The sequence below is a fragment of the Bos indicus genome, chromosome 21, assembly GCF_029378745.1.
Source record: "Bos indicus isolate NIAB-ARS_2022 breed Sahiwal x Tharparkar chromosome 21, NIAB-ARS_B.indTharparkar_mat_pri_1.0, whole genome shotgun sequence".
Lineage (NCBI taxonomy): Eukaryota > Metazoa > Chordata > Mammalia > Artiodactyla > Bovidae > Bos > Bos indicus.
In genome coordinates, this window is record NC_091780.1 from 30271065 (window position 1) to 30291628 (window position 20564).

General features: G+C 41.6%; 1 protein-coding gene and 1 pseudogene across 2 annotated transcripts in view; both read left to right on the forward strand.

The window, feature by feature from the left end:
- OTUD7A (OTU deubiquitinase 7A) overlaps positions 1-20564 on the forward strand; it is a 388133-nt gene that overhangs the window by 130272 nt on the left and 237297 nt on the right. The window lies entirely within an intron of this gene.
- LOC109575185 (small ribosomal subunit protein bS16m pseudogene) lies at positions 5229-6004 on the forward strand (annotated as a pseudogene).

The following is a 20564-nucleotide window of genomic DNA, read 5'->3' on the forward strand; positions in this document are numbered from 1 at the left end:
TATATAAAAGTATCTGTAGGTATATGAGCATATATTTTATGTATATTTATCTGTTAGCAGTTTTTCTGAACTATTTGAGACATAGAGATATCAAGCCCATTTATCATGAAAAACTTAAGTGTATATTTCCTGAAAGAAGCCATTATCTTACATAACCACAGTACAATTAACTAAATTCAGAAATTTTAACATTGGTATAATTCTGTTATCTAATCCATAGTCTAGACTCAATTTTATAAATTCTCCCAGTAATTTCCTTTATAACTGTTTATTTTTCTGGTCAAAGGTTTAATTCAGAATCTTAGGTTACACTTAATTGTATGTTTTTAAAATCTGGAACATTTCCTAAACCTTTATCTATCTTGATCTTGATGTTTTCAAGAGTACGGACCGGTTAATTTGTAGAATGTTCCCCAATTTGGGTTTGCTGAGGTTTTTTGATTATTAGTCAGATTATGCATTTTCAGTAATACCTCAGAAATAGTCCTACCTCCTTCCTAATCCTTTCTATCAAAAGACATGTAATGTTGATTTCTTTCTTTACTGGTTATCTTAACTGGTCACTTGGTTATGTAGCTAGGTTTCTCCCCTGTAAAAGTAATGTTTCCCCTTTATAAATGAGTAGCATTTTTCTCATCCAAGTTTTGTCTCCTACTTTTAGCGCCCTTTGATGAATTTCTCACTCTGTCACTTGTCTTATGTTGACATCTTCTGTGTGGAAGAACTTATTTGTTCATCTGTTTCTATGAACTTGTAGACCTTATTTTAGCTAGAGAGTTTTATTCTATTGCTTCCATTATTCCTTTTAATGCTCAGATTGCTCCAGATTTAACTGATAGAGGATTCCTTCAACCGAGCTCGAGTCCTTTGAATTTGTGCCCATTGTTATTTTAACACTTCTTTTCTTTCCTCTATGACAAGGTATTCCAAGATCATTTGATGATGCTTCAGCTCAGAAATTGGAGAAGGCAATGGCAACCCACTCCAGTACTCTTGCCTGGCAAATTCCACGGACAGAGGAGCCTGGTAGGCTGCAGTCCATGGGGTCGCTAGGAGTCAGACACGACTGAGCGACTTCACTTTCACTTTTCACTTTCATGCATTGGAAAAGGAAATGGCAACCCACTCCAGTGTTCTTGCCTGGAGAATCCCAGGGACGGGCGAGCCTGGTGGGCTGCCGTCTCTGGGGTTGCACAGAGTCAGACATGACTGAAACGACTTAGCAGCAGTAGCAGCAGCAGCTCAGAAATCAGCCTTTTTTGGAAGTCCTATTTCCATTTATTAGAGAATGTTATTCCTAAAGGCAGAGAAGGCGATGGCACCCCACTCCAGTACTCTTGCCTAGAAAATCCCATGGACGGGGGAACCTGGTGGGCTGCCATGGGGTCGCGAAGAGTCGGACACGACTGAAGCAACTTAGCAGCAGCAGCAGCAGCATTCCTAAATGAAGACATAGGTGCTGGATGTGCTCATTGCTTCTAAGCCTTTGCAGAATTAAGAAACGTGTATATATATGTAGAACTACTTATCCATCATGGGCTTCTCTTGTGGCTCAGGTGGTAAAGAATTTGCCTGCAATGCAGGAGACCTGGGTTAAATCCCTGGGTTGGCAAGATCTTCTGGAGAAGGGAAAGGCTACCCGCTCCAGTATTCTGGCCTGGAGAATTCCATGAACTATACAGCCCATGGGGTTGCAAAGAGTCAAACACGACTAAGCGACTTTTACTTCACTTCATTTATCCATCTATCAGAAAAACAAGAGTTTATATTAATACTTTCAACCAATCAGCACTACCCTTTCCATATTTGTAACTCCTTTAACCAGTAGTGGGATACCTTCCTTTCAGTTCCCTTAATACATTTACTTATTTGCTCAAATCTAGAATATATGGGAAGTGGTATCAGAATTACCATTAAATACAAAGGAAAAAAATAAACCAACTAACTGTAGTTTGGTATTTGTGTGGGAGTATTTTTAGGCAAAATAAGTGAAATTCACATTTTAATTCCACGGTTCAGTAAATTCTGACCAATGCATGTACTCATGTAAATTAAACCTCTATCAAGATATTGAAGTTTCTCATCACTGTGACTTTCCCCAGTCAGTACCCTCTTATTGTTGTTCAGTCACTAAGTTGTTTCCAACTCTTGGCAACCCCATGGACTGCAGCATGCCAGGCTCCTCTGTCCTCCACTATCTTCCTGAGTTTGCTCAAATTCATGCCAGTTGAGTTGGTGATGTTATCTAACCATCTCTGTCACTTTCTTCTCCTTTTGCCTACCCTGTCTTTCCCAGCATCAGGGTCTTTTTCAGTGAGTTGGCTCTTCACATCAGGTGGCCAGAGTATTGGAGCTTCAGCTTCAGCATCAGTCCTTCCAATGAATATTCAGGACTGATTTCCTTTAGGATTGACTGCTTTGGTTTCCTTTCAGTCTAAGGGAGTCTTCTCCAGTACCACATTTTGAAAGCATCAATTCTTTGGTGCTCAGCCTTCTTTATGGTACAACTCTCACATCCATACATGACTACTGGAAAAACCATAACTCTGACTATATGGACCTTCTTCAGCAAAGCAATGTCTCTGCTTTTTAATATGCTGTCCTGGTTTGTCATAGCTTTTCTTCCAAGGAGCAAGTGTCTTTTAATTTCATGGCTGCAGTTACTGTCCATAGTGATTTTGGACCCAATAAAATAAAATCTGTCACTGTTTCCACTTTTTACCCTTCTATTTGCCATGAAGTGATCAGGCTGGATGGCATGATCTTGAAAGTGAAAGTGAAAGTCACTCAGTTGTGTCCTATTTTTTAGGACTCCATGGACTATACAGTCCATGGAATTCTCCAGGCCAAAATACTGGAGTAGGTAGCCTTTCCCTTCTCCAGGGGATCTTCCCAACCCAGGGATCAAACCTAGGTCTCCCACATTGCAGGAAGATTCTTTATCAGCTGAGCCACAAGGGAAGCCATGATCTTAGTTTTTTTTAATATTGAGTTTCAAGCTAGCTTTTTTGCTCTCCTTTTTCATCTTCATTGAGATGATCTTTAGCTCCTCTTCACTTTCTACCATTAGAATGGTATCATCTGTGTATCTAAGGTTGTTGGTATTTCTCCTCTAGAGGCAACCATTTTTCTAAACTTTTTTTAGTGTAGATTTGTTTTGCCAAGTCTAAAACTTCATGTAAAAGGAACTATACTGTTTGATTTCTCTTATTTGCAGCTTTTGTGAGATTCACCCACATGGCTTCATGTAGCCAAGGTTTGTCCCTTTTTATTATTGACTATTAAGTATTACCCATGGAGGAGGGCACAGCAACCCACTCCAGTATTCTTGCCTGTAGAAGAATCCCATGGACAGAGGAGCCTGGTGGGCTACAGTCCATAGAGTCCCAAAGATTCAGACACGACTGAAGCAACTTAGCACAATAAGTATTACCTCGTAAAAACTACCAAAATTAGTTATCCATTCTCTTCTTGATTGACATCAGATTGTGATATTGTGAATATTGTGGCTTTGACCATTCCTTTACACAACTTTGTGTGGACACGTGTTTTCATCCTCTTATATAAATACCTAAAAGTGGAGCTGCTAGATCATAAGGTTGGTGTGTGCTTAGTTTTGTAGAAAAGTACCAAATATTTACCAAATTAGTTTCATTATCTTTATAATCCCTCCAGGATTATGAGAGAATTCTAGGTGCTCCACATCCACGCCAACATTTGATGTCAGAGTTTTAAATTTGAGCCATTCTACTTTGTATCAGATAGGGTATCTCTCTGTGGTTTTAACTCCTGATAGCTAGTGATATTGAGCAGATTTTCATGTACTTATTGTCAGTTCTGTATATTCCTCTAAAGTTCCTTTACCAATCTTTTGTCTTTTTTTTTTTTTAAGTGGGTTGTCTTTTCAATGTTGTCATAGTTTTTTAATGATTCTGCAAATAAGTCATTTGTCAGGTATATGTCTTATGGATATTTTTCCTAGTTTATGATTTGTCTTTTTTTCTAAATAGTGTTTTTGATGAGTTGATATGTTGAATTTTGATAAAGCCTAATATATTGATTTTTTTTTCTCTTTTGTGATTATTAGTCTTTGTATCCTAAGAAATCCTTACCTTCCCCTAGGTTGCAGAGATATAATCCTAAATTTTATTCTAAAATTTTTATAGCTTTAGCTTTAATGTTTAGTTTTGTGATCCATCTTGAATTAATTTTTATGTGTGGTATTAGGTAGGGTTGAGGTACATTATTTTTCCATATGAAAATGTAGCTCTTCCCCATACCATCTGTTGAAATATTTCTTTTCATCATTGAGTTGCTTTGGCACATTTGTGTGTCTGTTTCCAGACCCTCTGTTTGGTCCCACTGATCTGCATATCTGTCTTCACATATATATCAGACTGTCTTCACATATATATCATTTTTATTACTATAGCATTGTGGTAATTCTTGAAATTTTATAAGACTTCCATCTTTAGTCTTTATCAAGATAATTTTATCTATCTTGGGCAGTTGAATTTTCATTTAATTTTTAGACTTTTTTTTTAATCAGTTTCCTATAAAAATGCTGCTGGTATTTGTAAATAGAATTTCATTGAATCTACAGATCAATTTTGGGAGAATTGACCATGATAGTGACTCTCTGAATCCTTAAACATGGTATATTGCTCCATTTGTTTAGGTAGGTCTTCTCTAATTTCTCTCAACAAAGTTTTATGTTTCAGTGTAGAAAGTCTTGGTATTTCTTACTAAATTATTCATAAGTATTTTTTCCAAAGTCATTGTAAATTGATTTAGTTTAATTGCACTTTCTGACTGTTTACTGCTAATATATATAGATACAAATGATTCTTTGTATATTAGCCTTGTAACTTGCAGTCTTGCTAAATACATTTATTTGTTATAGAGTTCTTAGAATTTTCTGTTCTGACATTCATGTCATCTGCAAAAAGAGAAGCTTTTCCTTTTCAACCCTTTTCACTTATTTCACTGGCTGGGATCTATCCAAGTGTTCAGACTGAATATGCTTACCTTGGTCCTAATATTAGGGGAAAACAGTTTAATATTATACCATAAAGTCTGATGATAGGTATAGGATTTTTTAATATAAGTGTACTGGCACTGAGGTGCCTGGGTTGGGGTCATGGAGGGGTGAGGCTGTTTCAGTGTTGACTTTTAACAGTTGGTTCTCTATGCTGCCTGAGGCACTAGAGCCAATTACCTACCATGCAGGCACTGGAAGGCTCCAAGGCGTCTCAGCTGGTCCACAGCCCCAGCGCCCTCTGGCTGTGCCATGGTCCAGCTCACTACTGTCCTCTACAAGGCCTGCCATGGAGGCCACTTAACCATCCGCCTTGCCCTGGGTGGCTGTACCAAATGGCCTTTTTACCACATTGTGGTTTCCCCCAACAAGTGTCCCAAGGATGGCCATTTCATGGAGCAGCTGGGCTCCTATGATCCAATGTCCAATAATTATGGAAAGAAACTCATTGCTCTCAACCTGGACCAGATGTGGCATTGTATTGCTTGTGGAGCCCACCTCTCTAAGCCTGTGGAAAAGTTTGTGGGTCTTTCTGGCTATTTCCCTCAGCATCTAACGGTGGTCACAAATGCTGAGAGGTTGTGACAGAAACAGGCATGATAAGTGCTCTTAGCTGCTCAGAAAACAGATACAGAAGCTACAGAAACAAGAGAATTGACTTCAGTGAACATAGCAGTGGGAACAAGGTTGAAGTCCTCTTAAAATATTTGTGCGAAGTTCTTACTTTTATTATATTTAGAGGTCTATAAATAGAATTAAGTAAAAAAGTAATAATAATATTGTCTATTTAATTTTTTAACAGTTATAGCACTACTCAAATTTTCTGTTATTTAACATCAACTTTGAGGACTTCCCTAGTGGCTCAATGGCTAAGACTCCACGTTCCCAATACAGGGGGCCCTGGTTCCATCCCTGGTCAGGGAACTAGATACCACATGCTGCAACTAAGAGTTTGCATGCCACAACCAAGACCCTGTGCAGCCAAATAAGTAAAAATAAATATTTTTAAAAATAAGTCAATTTTTGTAATTTTATTTTTGTTTTTTTGAATTTGTCCAATTTGTCTATCAGTTCAGTTCAGTCGCTCAGTCGTGTCCGACGCTTTGCAACCCCGTGAATCGCAGCATGCCAGGCCTCCCTGTCCATCACCAACTCCTGGAGTTCACTCAGACTCACGTCCATCGAGTCAGTGATGCCATCCAGCCATCTCATCCTCTGTTGTCCCCTTCTCCTCCTGCCCCCAATCCCTCCCAGCATCAGAGTCGTTTCCAATGAGTCAACTCTTTGCATGAGGTGGCCAAAGTACTGGAGTTTCAGCTTCAGCATCATTCCCTCCAAAGAAATCCCAGAGCTGATCTCCTTCAGGATGTACTGGTTGGATCTCCAAGGGACTCTCAAGAGTCTTCTCCAACACCACAGTTCAAAAGCATCAGTTCTTCGGCACTCAGCCTTCTTCACAGTCCAACTCTCACATCCATACATGACCACAGGAAAAACCGTAGCCTTGACTAGACGGACTTTTGTTGGCAAAGTAATGTCTCTGCTTTTGAATATGCTATCTAGGTTGGTCATAACTTTCCTTCCAAGGAGTAAGCGTCTTTTAATTTCATGGCTGCAGTCACAATCTGCAGTGATTTTGAAGCCCCCAAAAATAAAGTCTGACACTGTTTCTACTGTTTCCCCATTTATTTCCCATGAAGTGATGGGACTGGATGCCATGATCTTCGTTTTCTGAATGTTGAGCTTTAAGCCAACTTTTTCACTCTCCACTTTCAATTTCATGAAGAGGCTTTTGAGTTTCTCTTCACTTTCTGCCATAAGAGTGGTGTCATCTGCGTATCTGAGGTTATTGATATTTCTCCCGGCAATCTTGATTCCAGTTTGTGCTTCTTCCAGTCCAGCATTTCTCATGATGTACTCTGCATATAAGTTAAATAAACAGGGTGACAATATACAGCCTTGACGAACTCCTTTTCCTATTTGGAACCAGTCTGTTGTTCCATGTCCAGTTCTAACTGTTGCTTCCTGACCTGCATACAGATTTCTCAAGAGGCAGGTCAGGTGGTCTGGTATTCCCATCTCTTTCAGAATTCTCCACAGTTGATTGTGATCCACACAAAGGCTTTGGCATAGTCAATAAAGCAGAAATAGATGTTTTTGCATAGTATAAGTTAATCAATAATATTCTTTTCATGAAACTAATTGTTGATTTTGTTGATCCTATCTACCATCTATGTGTTTTATTATGATCTTCCTTCTAATTCCTTTGTGTTTATTTTGCTAATTTTTTCTCCCCCTTTGAAATGGCTGCTTGGCTCATAAATTTTTGGTCCTTTTTATTTTCTCATTATGCACTGAAAACAATAAAACTCCCTCTAACTATTGCTTTTATTACATCCCACAAGTTTTGATAGGAAATATTTCAATTAATTTAGTTCAGAATCTTTTATTATTTCAGTTTTGATTTTTCTTTCACTCTTGAGTTATTTATTTCATCTTCTTTTTCATAGGGGAAACCTGATAGCTCAGGTGATTTTTCCTATTGACTTTATTTACATTTTTGAACATGTAACTATGAAAATATAAAATATATATAAATGTACACAGAATAATATAATGAATCCCCATGTACCCATCTTTAATGACTATCCAGTCATGTCCAAACTTGTTTTTTCTTGCCTACTGCTACTTCAGCCTCCTATATTATTTTGGAGCAAATCCTATGGTTATTTGTATGGGTTAAATTTTTTAACTATATGGGGATTTGCTAGTTATCTGTCTGACTTGTTTCTTTAGAGAACATTTTAAGTTCATCATTTGAAATTTCTTGTGATACTCTTTACGTCCCAAAATATAAGAAATATTTTGTTAATGTCCCGTGCATACTAAAAACATTTGTATTCTGCAGCTCTTGAAAGTGTAATTCTATATGTCAAATAGGTGAAGTTTGTCAAAAATACATTCAAATTTTTAATGTCTCCACTGATATTTGATCTGATCACTAGGAAGTAATTGTCTTTATCACTAGTAAATGCTTCTACCTCTCATATTAACAGAGCTACACCAGTTTTCTGGTGATTATAATTTGCATAGTGTATTTCTTACATTACCTTTAAAATTTCATCTTTTCTGTATCTTTACACGTAGGAAAGCTTTTATAAATAGTATATTGTTGAATTTTGTATTCAGTCTGCCAATTTATTGCTTTTAACTGAAGCATCTGGTGTCTTTACATTTAATTTAATTAGTGACACATTTAGGTTTAAATCTACTCATCTCATCTTGTGCTTCTTTACTTGTTTTACATCTGCTCCTCTCGCCCCCTGCCTTGTTTATTGCCTTCTTTTGGATTCTTTTTCAAATCGATTTTTCAAAATATATCAAGAATTCAACCCCTTCTCACCACCCCCACTGCTGCTGTCCCGCCCAGACCATCTCCTTCTTCCTCTGGGTGAGGCGGTGGCCTCCTGACTCATCTCCCTGCTTCTGTCCTTCCTCCCACTCCCCGCCCTCCCCCGGCCATCTGCTCACTAAGCAGCAGCCAGAGTGAGCCTCTTAGCATGTCAGCTAGTTTCCCCTCCCTACAAAGCCTGCTTGGTGCCTGTGTAGAGTGAGCACTGTCCATGGTGCTTAGGGGAACATCATGGCCTTGTGCCTGCGGGCCTCGGTGCTGCCCAACTGCCCTTGCTCCGTGTACTTGAGACATGTGACCACCTGCAGGTCCTCTGACAGTACAGAGCCCCACCCTCCTCCCCCAGGGCTGGACATTCTCACCCTGCCATGCACATGGCATACCTCTTCCACGCCCTTGTTCCAAACGTTTTTTCCGTGAGGTCTGCCCTGGCCACCCCTCGCCCTCCACCTGCTCTTGACCCTGTCCTGTTCTCGTAGGAGTCAGCTCCCTCTGTCACCCTGTACAGTGCACCAGTTATGGTGCCCTGTGTTGTGTCTCTGCCTCTGTTAGAAAAGAAGCCCCTGGGGCGTCTCTGCCCTTTTGTTTAGGAACATATCAAGGCCCTGAAACAGAGCCTGACCCAGGGTAGACACTCAGAAGCTACTGGTGAAGAAATGTGAGAATTTCATTTTTTCTCTTGTAATTATTTGAAAGTTACATGCACTTATGTCTCTTATTTTAATGTTACCATGGAAACAACAGTGTGCATACTTAACTACTCAAAGTCTCAAGTTAGCCAACGCTGTTACCTTCCTTCTGGGCTTTACAATGACCTGTGAACACTTTTAAGATACTCCATTTACTTTAAGTTTTATTTTTTGTGTGTTTTTTGTTTGAGGGGTAGGGGGTGTTTACTTTTTGAGGAAGAGGCAGGATGAAAGTATGAAAATGCAGTTGTTTTGTGGGAAACTGGATCCAGTATTTGAAGTGTGTGACTGAGACATGGGCCTCGAATTTGCCTTTTGATAGAAACCAAGTGTTTGTCAGTTCTTTGGCTTCACACATTCATGAGCATGATGAGGGCCTTCAGTGGCTTCCAAAGACAACTGGTTCCAGGTGAGTGGCATAAAAATGCCTCTGATATTTGTAGATCCCGCACACACAAGTTTCGCTTTGAGAAGCCGGGCTGTTCCTCAGGAATGAATGTTGTACCAGTCCCTGGTCTTTCTGAAGCCCCCACCCAGGGGTGAGCACCCCTCCCAAGCGGTCCTCAGCCTCTCTGAGGACCACTGCATTTAGCATCTGATCACAATGTGGCATTTGTAGAAGCCTGGCATGAGTGTGGGAGTGATTTCAGTGAGCCTGGGAGGTGTAAATGGAAGTTTAAAATCCTCATTGGAGGAGCAATTCGAATAGTGTTAAAGCCAGGATGGCTTCTTGGCTTTTCCGCCCCCAGCCTGTCCGAGCACAAAGGCTAAAGGATGCAGGTGTCAGGCCTGCCCTGACACCCACGCATCACGTCTGTGCCTCTCTGGACCACGGTCCAACTGTGGGGATCACATGCCATAGGCAGGCAGCACTCAGCCTCTGCGTCCTGTCTCAGGAAGCACCATCTTACTGGGGTTATGCTTTCTGTTGGGCTGGATTTCAAAACTCACAATGAGCAGCACACTGCAAAGATATGTCACTGACAGTGCTCGTGCACACCACCATCAAGGCCCTCAACAGTGGCCCGGCTCTGGCCCTTTCCTCCCAGGAAAGCAGTTGCTGTCCTCCTGGTGAGCAGATAATCCGCCTGAGTTGCCCAGGAAATAGGGCTCCCTGTGTTGCTCTATCAGGATGCCTCTGCTGCTGCTAAGTAGCTTCAGTCGTGTCCAACTCTGTGCAACCCCATAGGACCCTCTGAAGTTGTGGTCGGCTGTTGGGGTGGTCCAGGGACCTAGAGCAACCCTGGTAAACCTTCCCCTCCTCTCTGATTAGGTCTGTATTCAACCACATTCCTCACTTCTCCAGCCAGTGAAGCAATGAAAAGAATTTTTAAAATGTTATTGATGCCCCCCAATTTATACTTCCCTTCGCTAATAAATATTGTGTATAAATTACTAGCTACACCTGTGCACCTATTTATAAATATAGAAGAGCCTTTTGCACTTGTTTCTACAACGAGATGTCAATGGTTCCGTGCCATCCATATTACTGTGATACTTCCTTTCCTCAGCAAACTTTGTGTCATGGGTGTCCTTCCAGATCAACAAATCAAGTCTGATTTATCTTTTCTAAACATATGAATCCATCCAGCTTATCCAGCTATTCTCTGTTGAGAAGCATTCTGATTTTCTCATTTTCTGCCACTTCAGAAGTCTTTATTAAGTGTCATTGAACAGTTTCTAATATACTACTAGTTTTTATTTCTATAAGATATATTTCCCAAAATGGGATCACTGAGTCAACAAGCTCTTTATTTTGAACTTAAATTGCTATTTTCAAATGACTTTCCCAAAAGGGCTTAGAAATTTACATTCGTACGAAAAATGCAAAAGCATAAAGAGTTCCCTCAATCCCTTTGTGTCTGGGTGTCATCACCAGCTTCTTCGCCAGTCTGTCTGAAAATGATATGGTTTTGGAAATTTGCATTGTTTGTTCACGATTACTGCTCAGAGTGAGCATCTTTTTTATGCATTCTTGGCTTTCTGGATTTTTTTCCTATAAATTGCCTCTTCATGTCTTTTGCCTGAGTTTCTGTTGAGTCATTTGCCTTTATCTTAAGACTTTATTTAAAGGGAGGTTAGCACTTTACTGAAATATGTGTTACAACTATTTTTGTGTTGTTTGTTTTGTCATATTTTGAAATATTATCCTGTTAAGTATTTTTTATTATTTTCTTTGTAATTACTGAGTATCTTCCATTGTTTAAAAAGGTCTTGCTTATGTGAGAGTCATACAGCTATTTAATATTTGAATACATTTTCTTGTGGTATGTTTACAGTTACATGTCTTACATTTATGTCTTTAATTTACCAGGAATTTACTTCTGTGTATAGGTGGGGTAGGGTATAAGTTTGTTTTCTATCAGATTCATTTACTAAGTAAACTATTCTTTTCCCTGAGAGCTACAGGCCAGTTGGGTGTACATTGGTATCATAATGTATTGACTAGCACACCTTTATGGTAAAGCAAACCCTCCCTATTATTCTGTTCTTTGGTTTTCTTGTCTGCTTTTAAAAATAGATGTAAAGTGCTTAGGAGAGTGCCTCATTTTTTTGTGGAAAATACTAAACCTCTATAAGTGTATACAGAACAGTAGTATACTGAATCCCCATAGATTCAGCACCTGATGTCTGTGATTATCAAGTTGTGTCCAGTTCTTGATATTTTTCTATACCCTCACCCACTGCCACTTCAGCCATAAATATAAAAAATGTTTGCTGTGTTTATTCATGTTACTACTATTCCTATCAGTTCATACTTTATACTTCAAAATAATTGCATTCAGTTCCCCCAAAATACAACATTGGAATTCTGGTTGACATTGTATTCCAGTTTTGCATTTGTTTTGAAGCAGCGTTTTTATGATGTCATCGTCCCCTGGGAGGCATGATCAGTGTTTCCGTGCTGTCCTGTCTCCATATCCCTGGCTTTCTATCCTCCTCTGGATGGCTGGGTCTGGAGGGCCTGTGCGTGTCTCTTCCTGAGTCCTCCTTGTCTTTCAGATGCTGAGCTTTGAGTTCTGAGTTCTTCTTCTGAGAGGACCCAGACAGCATCCATCTACAGTTGATTCCCAAGGTGACAGTTCCAGCTATGACTCTTAAATCATTCAACAGACAGTAGTTGACCGTTCAGCATGCCCTGGACAGACAGCAGTGAATCAAACAGATGTGACCTCTGCTCCCTGTTAGTCAAGGTCACACTCAGAACAGTGAGCAAGGAGCTGCCCTGATCTGGTCAGTGCAGCCCAGGAAGGCTTCCTGGAGGAAACAGTATTTAAGATGAATTCTGAAGGGCCAATAGGAATGAGCCATGCAGTGGAGCAGAACATGAAAGCTGTGCAAAAGGAGGCAGAAGGTGGGAGGAACTTCGAGAAAAAGCAAGATCCTGTTTTTTGGGACTCAGAGGATGAGTAGCCCATGTTGACTGAGTCTGGGGATGTGGGTGGGGGTCACAAAGAGCTGGAATGTGCTGGGCTCAGGGGAGGGAATACCAGCAGATATTGTCATCACCATCATCAAGATCTATCCACTCTGCCCTGGACTCTGTGCTGAACCCTTGGGATGTACCACAATATCACAATATTTCACCCTCAGCAGTGAAACGAGATGAGATATAAAGAAAGCATGACAAATGCTCTGTCACTTCAGTCATATCCGACTGTTGCTACCCTATGGACTGTGGCTTGCCAGGCTTCTCAGTCCATGGGATTCTCCAGGCAAGTATATTGGAGTGGGTTGCCATGTCCTCCTCCAGAGGATCTTCCCAACCCAGGGACTGAACCCTCAAGAAGAAGGCAGGGCTCCAATAAATCACCCACTTGGCCACATTTACTCAGCCATCAGGATCCTGAGTCAGGATTGAAACTCGGATGCCAGAGCCCACCATGGCATGCTGAGACACCAAGCAAGTGACACTTCTTGGTTTTGGCTGATGAATGCAGAGGAGTTAGTGATCCTGCTCATGGTCAAGGGGAGGATTCTGGGCTGCCATTTGGGTGAGATTTTTACAACCACAGCAGAACACACAGACTGATACCCAAAGGAAAATATAGCCAAGAAAATGGGATGTGACCCCAGAAACAAGTATTCTATGGGAAAAGGCACTGGAAGAAATGCTTAGAAGTGGTGGAAGGGAAGGCAGAATACAACCATTGGACCACATCTAGCTTTATTAGTACAGCATTTCCCCATAATATGTTATGTAGTTACATGAGGCAGTATGTATGTATGTATATATATATATATATATATATATATATATATATATATATATAAAGTTACATGAGGTCATCTTTATAAAGTCAGCATGTCAACGGCATGCCTGTTGGATGTGCCACAGAACTTCCTAGAGTGATTTTCCAGGTAATGGGCGCACACTGCAAGATTCACTTTTTGGCTCTTTTAGCCATATGTCACGAACAGCTTTCTACCGTGAACTGTGTGTTTTGGTTAGTTTACTAAGCTGAAGTTTCACCACTGAATTTATCCTCCCTTTGATCTAAGGGTGAAACCAGCATAAGGCAAAGCAAGTTGAACTCGGACACAGGATAAGCTATCTTGCCACCCCTTGGGCAGGACTGGACCTCTCTCTCTGAGTCTCATTTCATCACAGTTACCTCTAGCCCAGAGTAAATATCAAGCCCACAGGTCAGAGCCATCGGGAGCTTCTTGTGGCGTTTCTGCTGTTTAAAAAATTCCATTGAATCCAGGTGTTCAGTGTGTCTGAGTGGTTGAGAAAAGAAAGAAGAAAAAGAAAGATAGCTCTAAGTCATGTCCGACTCTTGGATCCCATGAACTGTAGCCTGCCAGGCTCCTCTGTCCATAGGGTTCTCCAGCCAAGGATACTGGAGTGGGTTGCCATTTCCTTCTCCAGGGGAACTTCCCGACCCAGGAATTGAATCCAGGTCTCCCACATTGCAGGCAGATTCTTTACCAACTGAGCTACGTGGAAAGCAAGTGAATGTAAAAACACAGGGCCGTGGAGTGAAGGAGGGGCTGAGGCGATGCTGAGTCTGGTTTTTTTTTTTTTTTTTTTCAATATATATATATAATTTTAATGTCGAAGAAGAAATTCCAGAAAGTTAGGAGAAGAGAATTTGGCCTGCCCTGGGCTCTCCTTCTTCTGCTCCCAGAAGGAATAGAGCATGTTTGAGAAGGGTTACTCTATGTGATGATGTATTGACATGTACTTTTTTATTGGGAATAATTTCCTATCTTAATCTTTTTAAATAGACTTTATTTTTAGGGCAGTCACAGCAAATTTAAGACATTTTCTATATACCCGCATGCCCCACACATGCATAGGGACCCCATTATCAACATCCCCCACTAGAGCAGTGTATTTGTTACAATTAATGAACCCACACTGACACCTAGTCACCCCCAGTACATACATAGTTCGCATGAGGGTTCATTGTTGGTGGTGTCCATCCGGTGGTTTTGGGGAAATGTAAGATGACATGTAGAGCCCCTGACCTGTACATGTACATGTATAGAGTGTCATACAGAATAGTTTCATTGCCCTAAAATCCTCTGTGCTCCACCTCTTTGTCCCTTCTTGCCTCCTAACCCCTGGAAACCATGGATCTTTTCATTGTCTGGGTAGTTTGTCTCTTCTAGAAATTCACACAGTTGAAATTATACAAGATGTAGACTTTTCAGATTGGCCTCCTTCACACAGTAAGATACATTTAAGGTTCATCCCTGTGTTTTTGTACCTTTATACCTCATTTCTTTTTTGCACTTAATAATTTTCCCTTGTCTGGATGCACCATTGTTTATTTAGCCAATCACCTCTGTAGAACATAGACATCTTGGTTGCTTCTAAGTTTTGGCAGTTATGAATAAGCTGCTATAAATATCTGTGTGCTTATCTTACTTCTTTAAAATGCAAAATCAAAATACATCTCCCAACTTCTGATTATGGAACGCCTCTATAGGATGTAAAGGGGGGAATCTTGCTTAGAGAAGAATAAAAATGGACACGATCCAACTGCATTTGGCTACCACATCAAATAGTAACAGTATTTAAATTGATAAATCAATTTCTGGGGCTTGAATACCACAGCTCAGTCAAACTATGCCACAGACATTTGATCCCAGTAGTCCTGTGCCACCCAGTTACTGAAACCCTTAAAGAGATAACCTCACCAGTTAGGAAGAAAAGCAGATCTTGGAGCCAGTCCTCATTATGTTTTATATTTATATATTTAAAAATTTTTACCTTTGACATCACCGTGACTTGACCAAGAAACTGCTATATTCTGCTCCAGTGCAGAAGGCATCAACTTGCACTGAGCTTGAACTGTCCATGGACCTTTCTGCACTTTCTTTCATCATTATCCTCCCCACAGACCCTTTGAATCTCACTCTGTGTGATGACAGCAACCCCTTGAGTGCAATCCCATGTGGGAGATGAGGATACCAAGGTGTAGAAAGCCTACGTGTCCTGCCCAGAGTCATGTAGATCAGAAATGACAGTGTTGGGATTTAACTCAGGTCACCTCCTCCGAGCCCACTGTGCTGCCCCTTTGCAGGAAACACACTTGACCCCATGTCATCCCATGTGATTACTGCATTGTGATCTTCAGGAAATAAAATCCCCCAGCACACAACTGAAGAACGGACTGAGTTAGCCTTGGTAGGCTTGCTGGAATGTAGACATTTCATAATCAGATACATAGAGGCTATTTGGAGCGTGGGAAATGGACAGATGGACTCTCACAAGCAAAGCATTGACAGAAGTCCACAGCAGGATAATGAGAGAAGACAGAGAACCAGCACTAAAAGTGGAAGATGGGGACCTGGAGGAGAAAAGAAGAGTAAAATACCATGACAGAGACAAGAATTTGAAGTACAAGAAATAATCTCTGTTAGGCTGCTATAACAAACTACGACAAACAGGGGGACTTAACCAGTAGAAATGTATTTCATACAGTCTGGAGACTGAAAGTCCGAGATTAGGGACCAGCATGGTTGGGTTCCAGTGAGGGCTCTCTTCCTGATTTGCTGACGGTCACCTTCTTGCTGTGTCCTCATGAGGCAGAAAGAGATCATCTCCCGCACGCCTCTCCTTATAAGGACACTCATAGGTCATGAAGGTCATAATTGCCTTCTAAAGGCCCCACCTCCTAATGTCATCACGATGCACATTAGGACATCAACATATGAATTTAGGGAGATACAAACATTCACTCCATGATAGGGATCATCAGTATCATGGGAGAGAGAAGGGAAAATATGAGACTCAATGGGAGAAATGAGGGTAGAAAGCAAAGGGCGGAGGGCCTCGTGCACACGAAGAGGAAAGTGGTGGGGCAGGTGTAGGCGACAAGGTCGAGAGATCAGATGACGGAGGAAGGCTGGAACTGGGACAGAGCTTTGGAGGAGGCCTTGCGGTCCAGGGAGGCGGTGAGCTGTGCTGGACAGCAGGGTGCTGTGATCCTGGGCGAGGCATGGGAGCTGGTTCCTGACAGGAATGCGAGTGAGATGGGATTAAGGTCCAGGAGGCAGGGGATTAAAGTCTGAAAGTAGAGAATGAAAATAAGACCCCATTTTAGTTATATTATTTTTTTCTCCAGGCACTGTATGGAATGCCCTTGAAGGTATACCAGGTGTCAGATCTGCTATGTCATTTTAACTTTAAAAGAAAAAACATGGAAAGGCCACACTCAGCAAGCCTTGTCTTCAGCTCTTTGCTCTGAGCACTTGACACCTTCCCGGCTAGTCTAAATTCAAGCTTCTACAGTAACGAGAACAATGGTGACTGTGGCCAGTTGCCGGCACGTCCTGGGCATTGAACTTCCTTGCTGTTACCTCTTCCTTCTCATGACACTCAGTGTTTGTGTTAGGACACAAGCCAGGCCCGAGAGTCCATGCTGTTTTGCTAACCTATGGGCGTCACCGTTATGAATTTCAATTACCTATTTACCCAGTAAACTATATAGGTGTCCTTATTTGACACTCTCGAGGTATCTGTGTGCCAGACGCTGGTTTCCAGTGAAGGTTAACAGACATGGCCCACCCCTCCCTGGAGCTTCCAGTACAATGAAGGATAAAGATACTAACACATGCACATGTATCTACTGCAATTAACGTGAAGCACAGTTAAGGAAAAAAGTGAGTTCTATGAGAAAATACAGATGGGACTTAATAGGTACATTAACCAGTGGAAGCCTCTTAGCAAGTGACATAGGATGTGAGAATGTGTGTGAATCAATGCAGGAAAAGTTGCAGACAAAGGAGGAAGAATGTGTAGAGGATCTGAGAGGAGACACTAAGAGGGACAGGAGTGAAATGATGGAAGGAAAAAGTGTAAGGGAAAACTTGGAGGGGTAAGGTGGGGGCCAGAAGTCTTCTGCTCCTGGGACATGGAAAGGAGCTTCTATTTTGATTCCATATGTAGGAAAAGGCCACCTTAGAATTTGAGGTCAGGGCAAAACATGCTCTGGTTTCAAACATCAGTAAAGTTCCTCTGTGGGGAATAGAATGGGGCTGGAAATAGAAAGGAGAAGTGGGGATCATCTCAGCTGCTCTGTGCCAGACACTGGGACATGGGGGTGAGGCAGAGGGATGAACCACAGAGTATGGGCTTCCAGGTGGGAAGTCTAGGAGGGCCAGGGTATTGTTCTGGTGATGAGAGGGTGATGGATTTGGGACCTAATGGGGAAGAGAATCTCTTCCAGGTGAGTGAGCCCTGGGACCCACCCAGTACCCCTGCAGGCTGCTCTGGGTGGCCTGTCCCACACGCTCCTGTCTCCACCTCCACTGGCCTCGCCATTCTGATCATAGGCTTGATGCGTGATTGTAAAGTGAAGACTTTTGTTTCTTGATACAACACAGTGAGGTAGGCTGAATGTATTTTTCTATTATTGTTGCCATTTTCCACCTTAGTTTCAGGTAGCTCTTCCCAGAACCTGGGTCCCATCATGCAATGAGAATCATTCTCCTGTTGCAAACTGTTGACCCAGGGAGTCCTTCCAGTGCTGCCCCACCTCCAGAGTTCAAACTGACTCCACAATGTGCTCATGGCTGGTGGGGACAGTGACTTAATGCAGCGATTGGGACCGCCATTGCAGTGTCCCGCTGACTGTGGTCCTGCGTGAGCTGTGTCCTTGAGGGTACATTCATGGGGAATGTGTGTTTTAGAAAGAGAGCTGGGTTCAGTTCTTGCCTCTTTTTTTTGGAAGCAAAATCATGGTTTAAGAGTTTAAGAACATGTAAGTAAGGGAATTACATGTAACAGTTTGGAGTAGAAAGGGAGTCTCAAAACCACTACAATTTTAAACCAAGTCTTCATGATTATAAATCTATGCAATAAAAAAATTCATATCCAAATGAAAAAGTTTCAAGTCTTTTCAAGCACATAGAAGAGCTGCTATCAGCTAATGAAAATCTATATTTATTTGCTTTAGATTTCTAAAGCCTTTCAGTGCTTTTATTTTTTAATGTTTTATCTTTAAATTTTTGTTAGAGTATAGTTGATTTACAGTGTTGTGTAAGTTTCGGGTGCATAGCACAGTAATTCATAAATATATAATATAATATATAGTAATACATATATATACATATTATATAATACAATAATACATATTATTGTCCCTTATAGGTTATTACAAAATACTGATTATAGTTCTTTGTCCCATGTTTTGTTTTTTTTCTTGTGCTTCTCAAATATGATTGTTGATGAAGGTTCCTGCTGACATGGGGCAACATTCTGTTTTCAGTTTTTGCGTTTTCCATTTGATGTAACAAAGCTGCATCTACCTTTCCTTTCTTTTTTCCTTCCTTTTTTCCCGAGTTAAACTGTTAAAGATTTTTTTTTTTAATTATTACATTTTTTCCTACCTCTTTATCAAATTGTGTGTTGACTTTTTCAAGGACCTCTTTTATATTAGGCACTATTGTTCAATTCAAGAGTGTAATTCAGGAGGCAGGGACAATATTTCTATTGAATTCTGAGAGTCCAGAATAATGCAGGCATCATCCAGGAATAAAGTGGACAGGTGTTAGCCAGGCTTTGGAAAACACCATTGCAGAAACAGTATTTCCCAAGCCTGATGCAGAATCGATTACTGAGGGGGAGGGTATAGACAGAGAAGAGAAAGGAGCCCATGACAGAGCCCTGGGCACTGAAGAGTTTGTAAGTTGAGAGAGGTAGAGCCAAAAAAACCCCCCAAACAACCCAGTTCCTAGCTCAGGGGTTAGGTGTGTGCTAGAATGGCAATGGCACCCCACTCCAGTACTCTTGCCTGGAGAATCCCATGGGCGGAGGAGCCTGGTAGGCTGCAGTCCATAGGGTCACTAAGAGTCGGACATAGGGTCACTAAGAGTCGGACATGACTGAGCGACTTCACTTTCACTTTTCACTTTCATGCATTGGAGAAGGAAATGGCAACCCACTCCAGTGTTCTTGCCTGGAGAATCCCAGGGATGGGGGAGCCTGGTGGGCTGCCGTCTATGGGGTCGCAAAGAGTCGGACACGACTGAAGTGACTTAGCAGCAGCAGAATTACAAAGCATAGAGTCATCAGTAGAGAGAGGATGTTTGAAGCCATGGGGTGAATGGAAGGACTTAGCACAACAATTAGTTAGACAGTGACTAATAGCCCCCAGGTCGCAGGAGTCATCTGCAAGGTTTGTTTCCTGGGTCTGCCTGGAGCCTGCTCCATGTTATCCTCACTGAGGCTAGTAGAGCTACAGCTATCTGGAAGGTCACCAGGGGTGATGGTGGGAGGACAAGAAGGACCGACAATGAGATGCATCCACCGAGAATGACACACATCACTTCTCACATGTCACTGACCAAAGCAGCTTATAAGTTCACACGTTGCTTCCAGGGACCAGGGATGTGATTCTGCTCAGGGTCTGGGAGCAGGGGAAGTGCAGAGATTAGTGAGAGGGTCACTGCCCGCTGCAGGGCAGTTCAGCTCACCAGTGATCTGGCTCAGTTTTCTTCCCATGCAAATACCCAGTGAAATGCTCCCCATGAGAAACAAAGTCACCTAAGCCTAAAGGTCAAGGATTCATCGCTTTGTAAGAACCAGAGGCAGCTTCTCTGAGTCTGCAGACCCGTGAACTAAAGAGACAAGTTAGCTGACACCATACAGCTACATATGCACTACACACACATACACACACGCTCAACCACACAGACACACACATAGTCACGTGACCACACACACAACACACTGCCTACACTCATAGAACCTCACACACACAACATATCCACATACACTTGAGCACAGAAAACATAAGAAACTACACACACAACTACTAACACAGTCAAACACCCCTCACACACAACATATCCACACATACAACCATACAACTACACCCACAACTGTGCATACACTCAACCACATAACATATATACAAAATCACACACACAGCCCCCACACACAGGCATGCACACACGTGAAACCAGA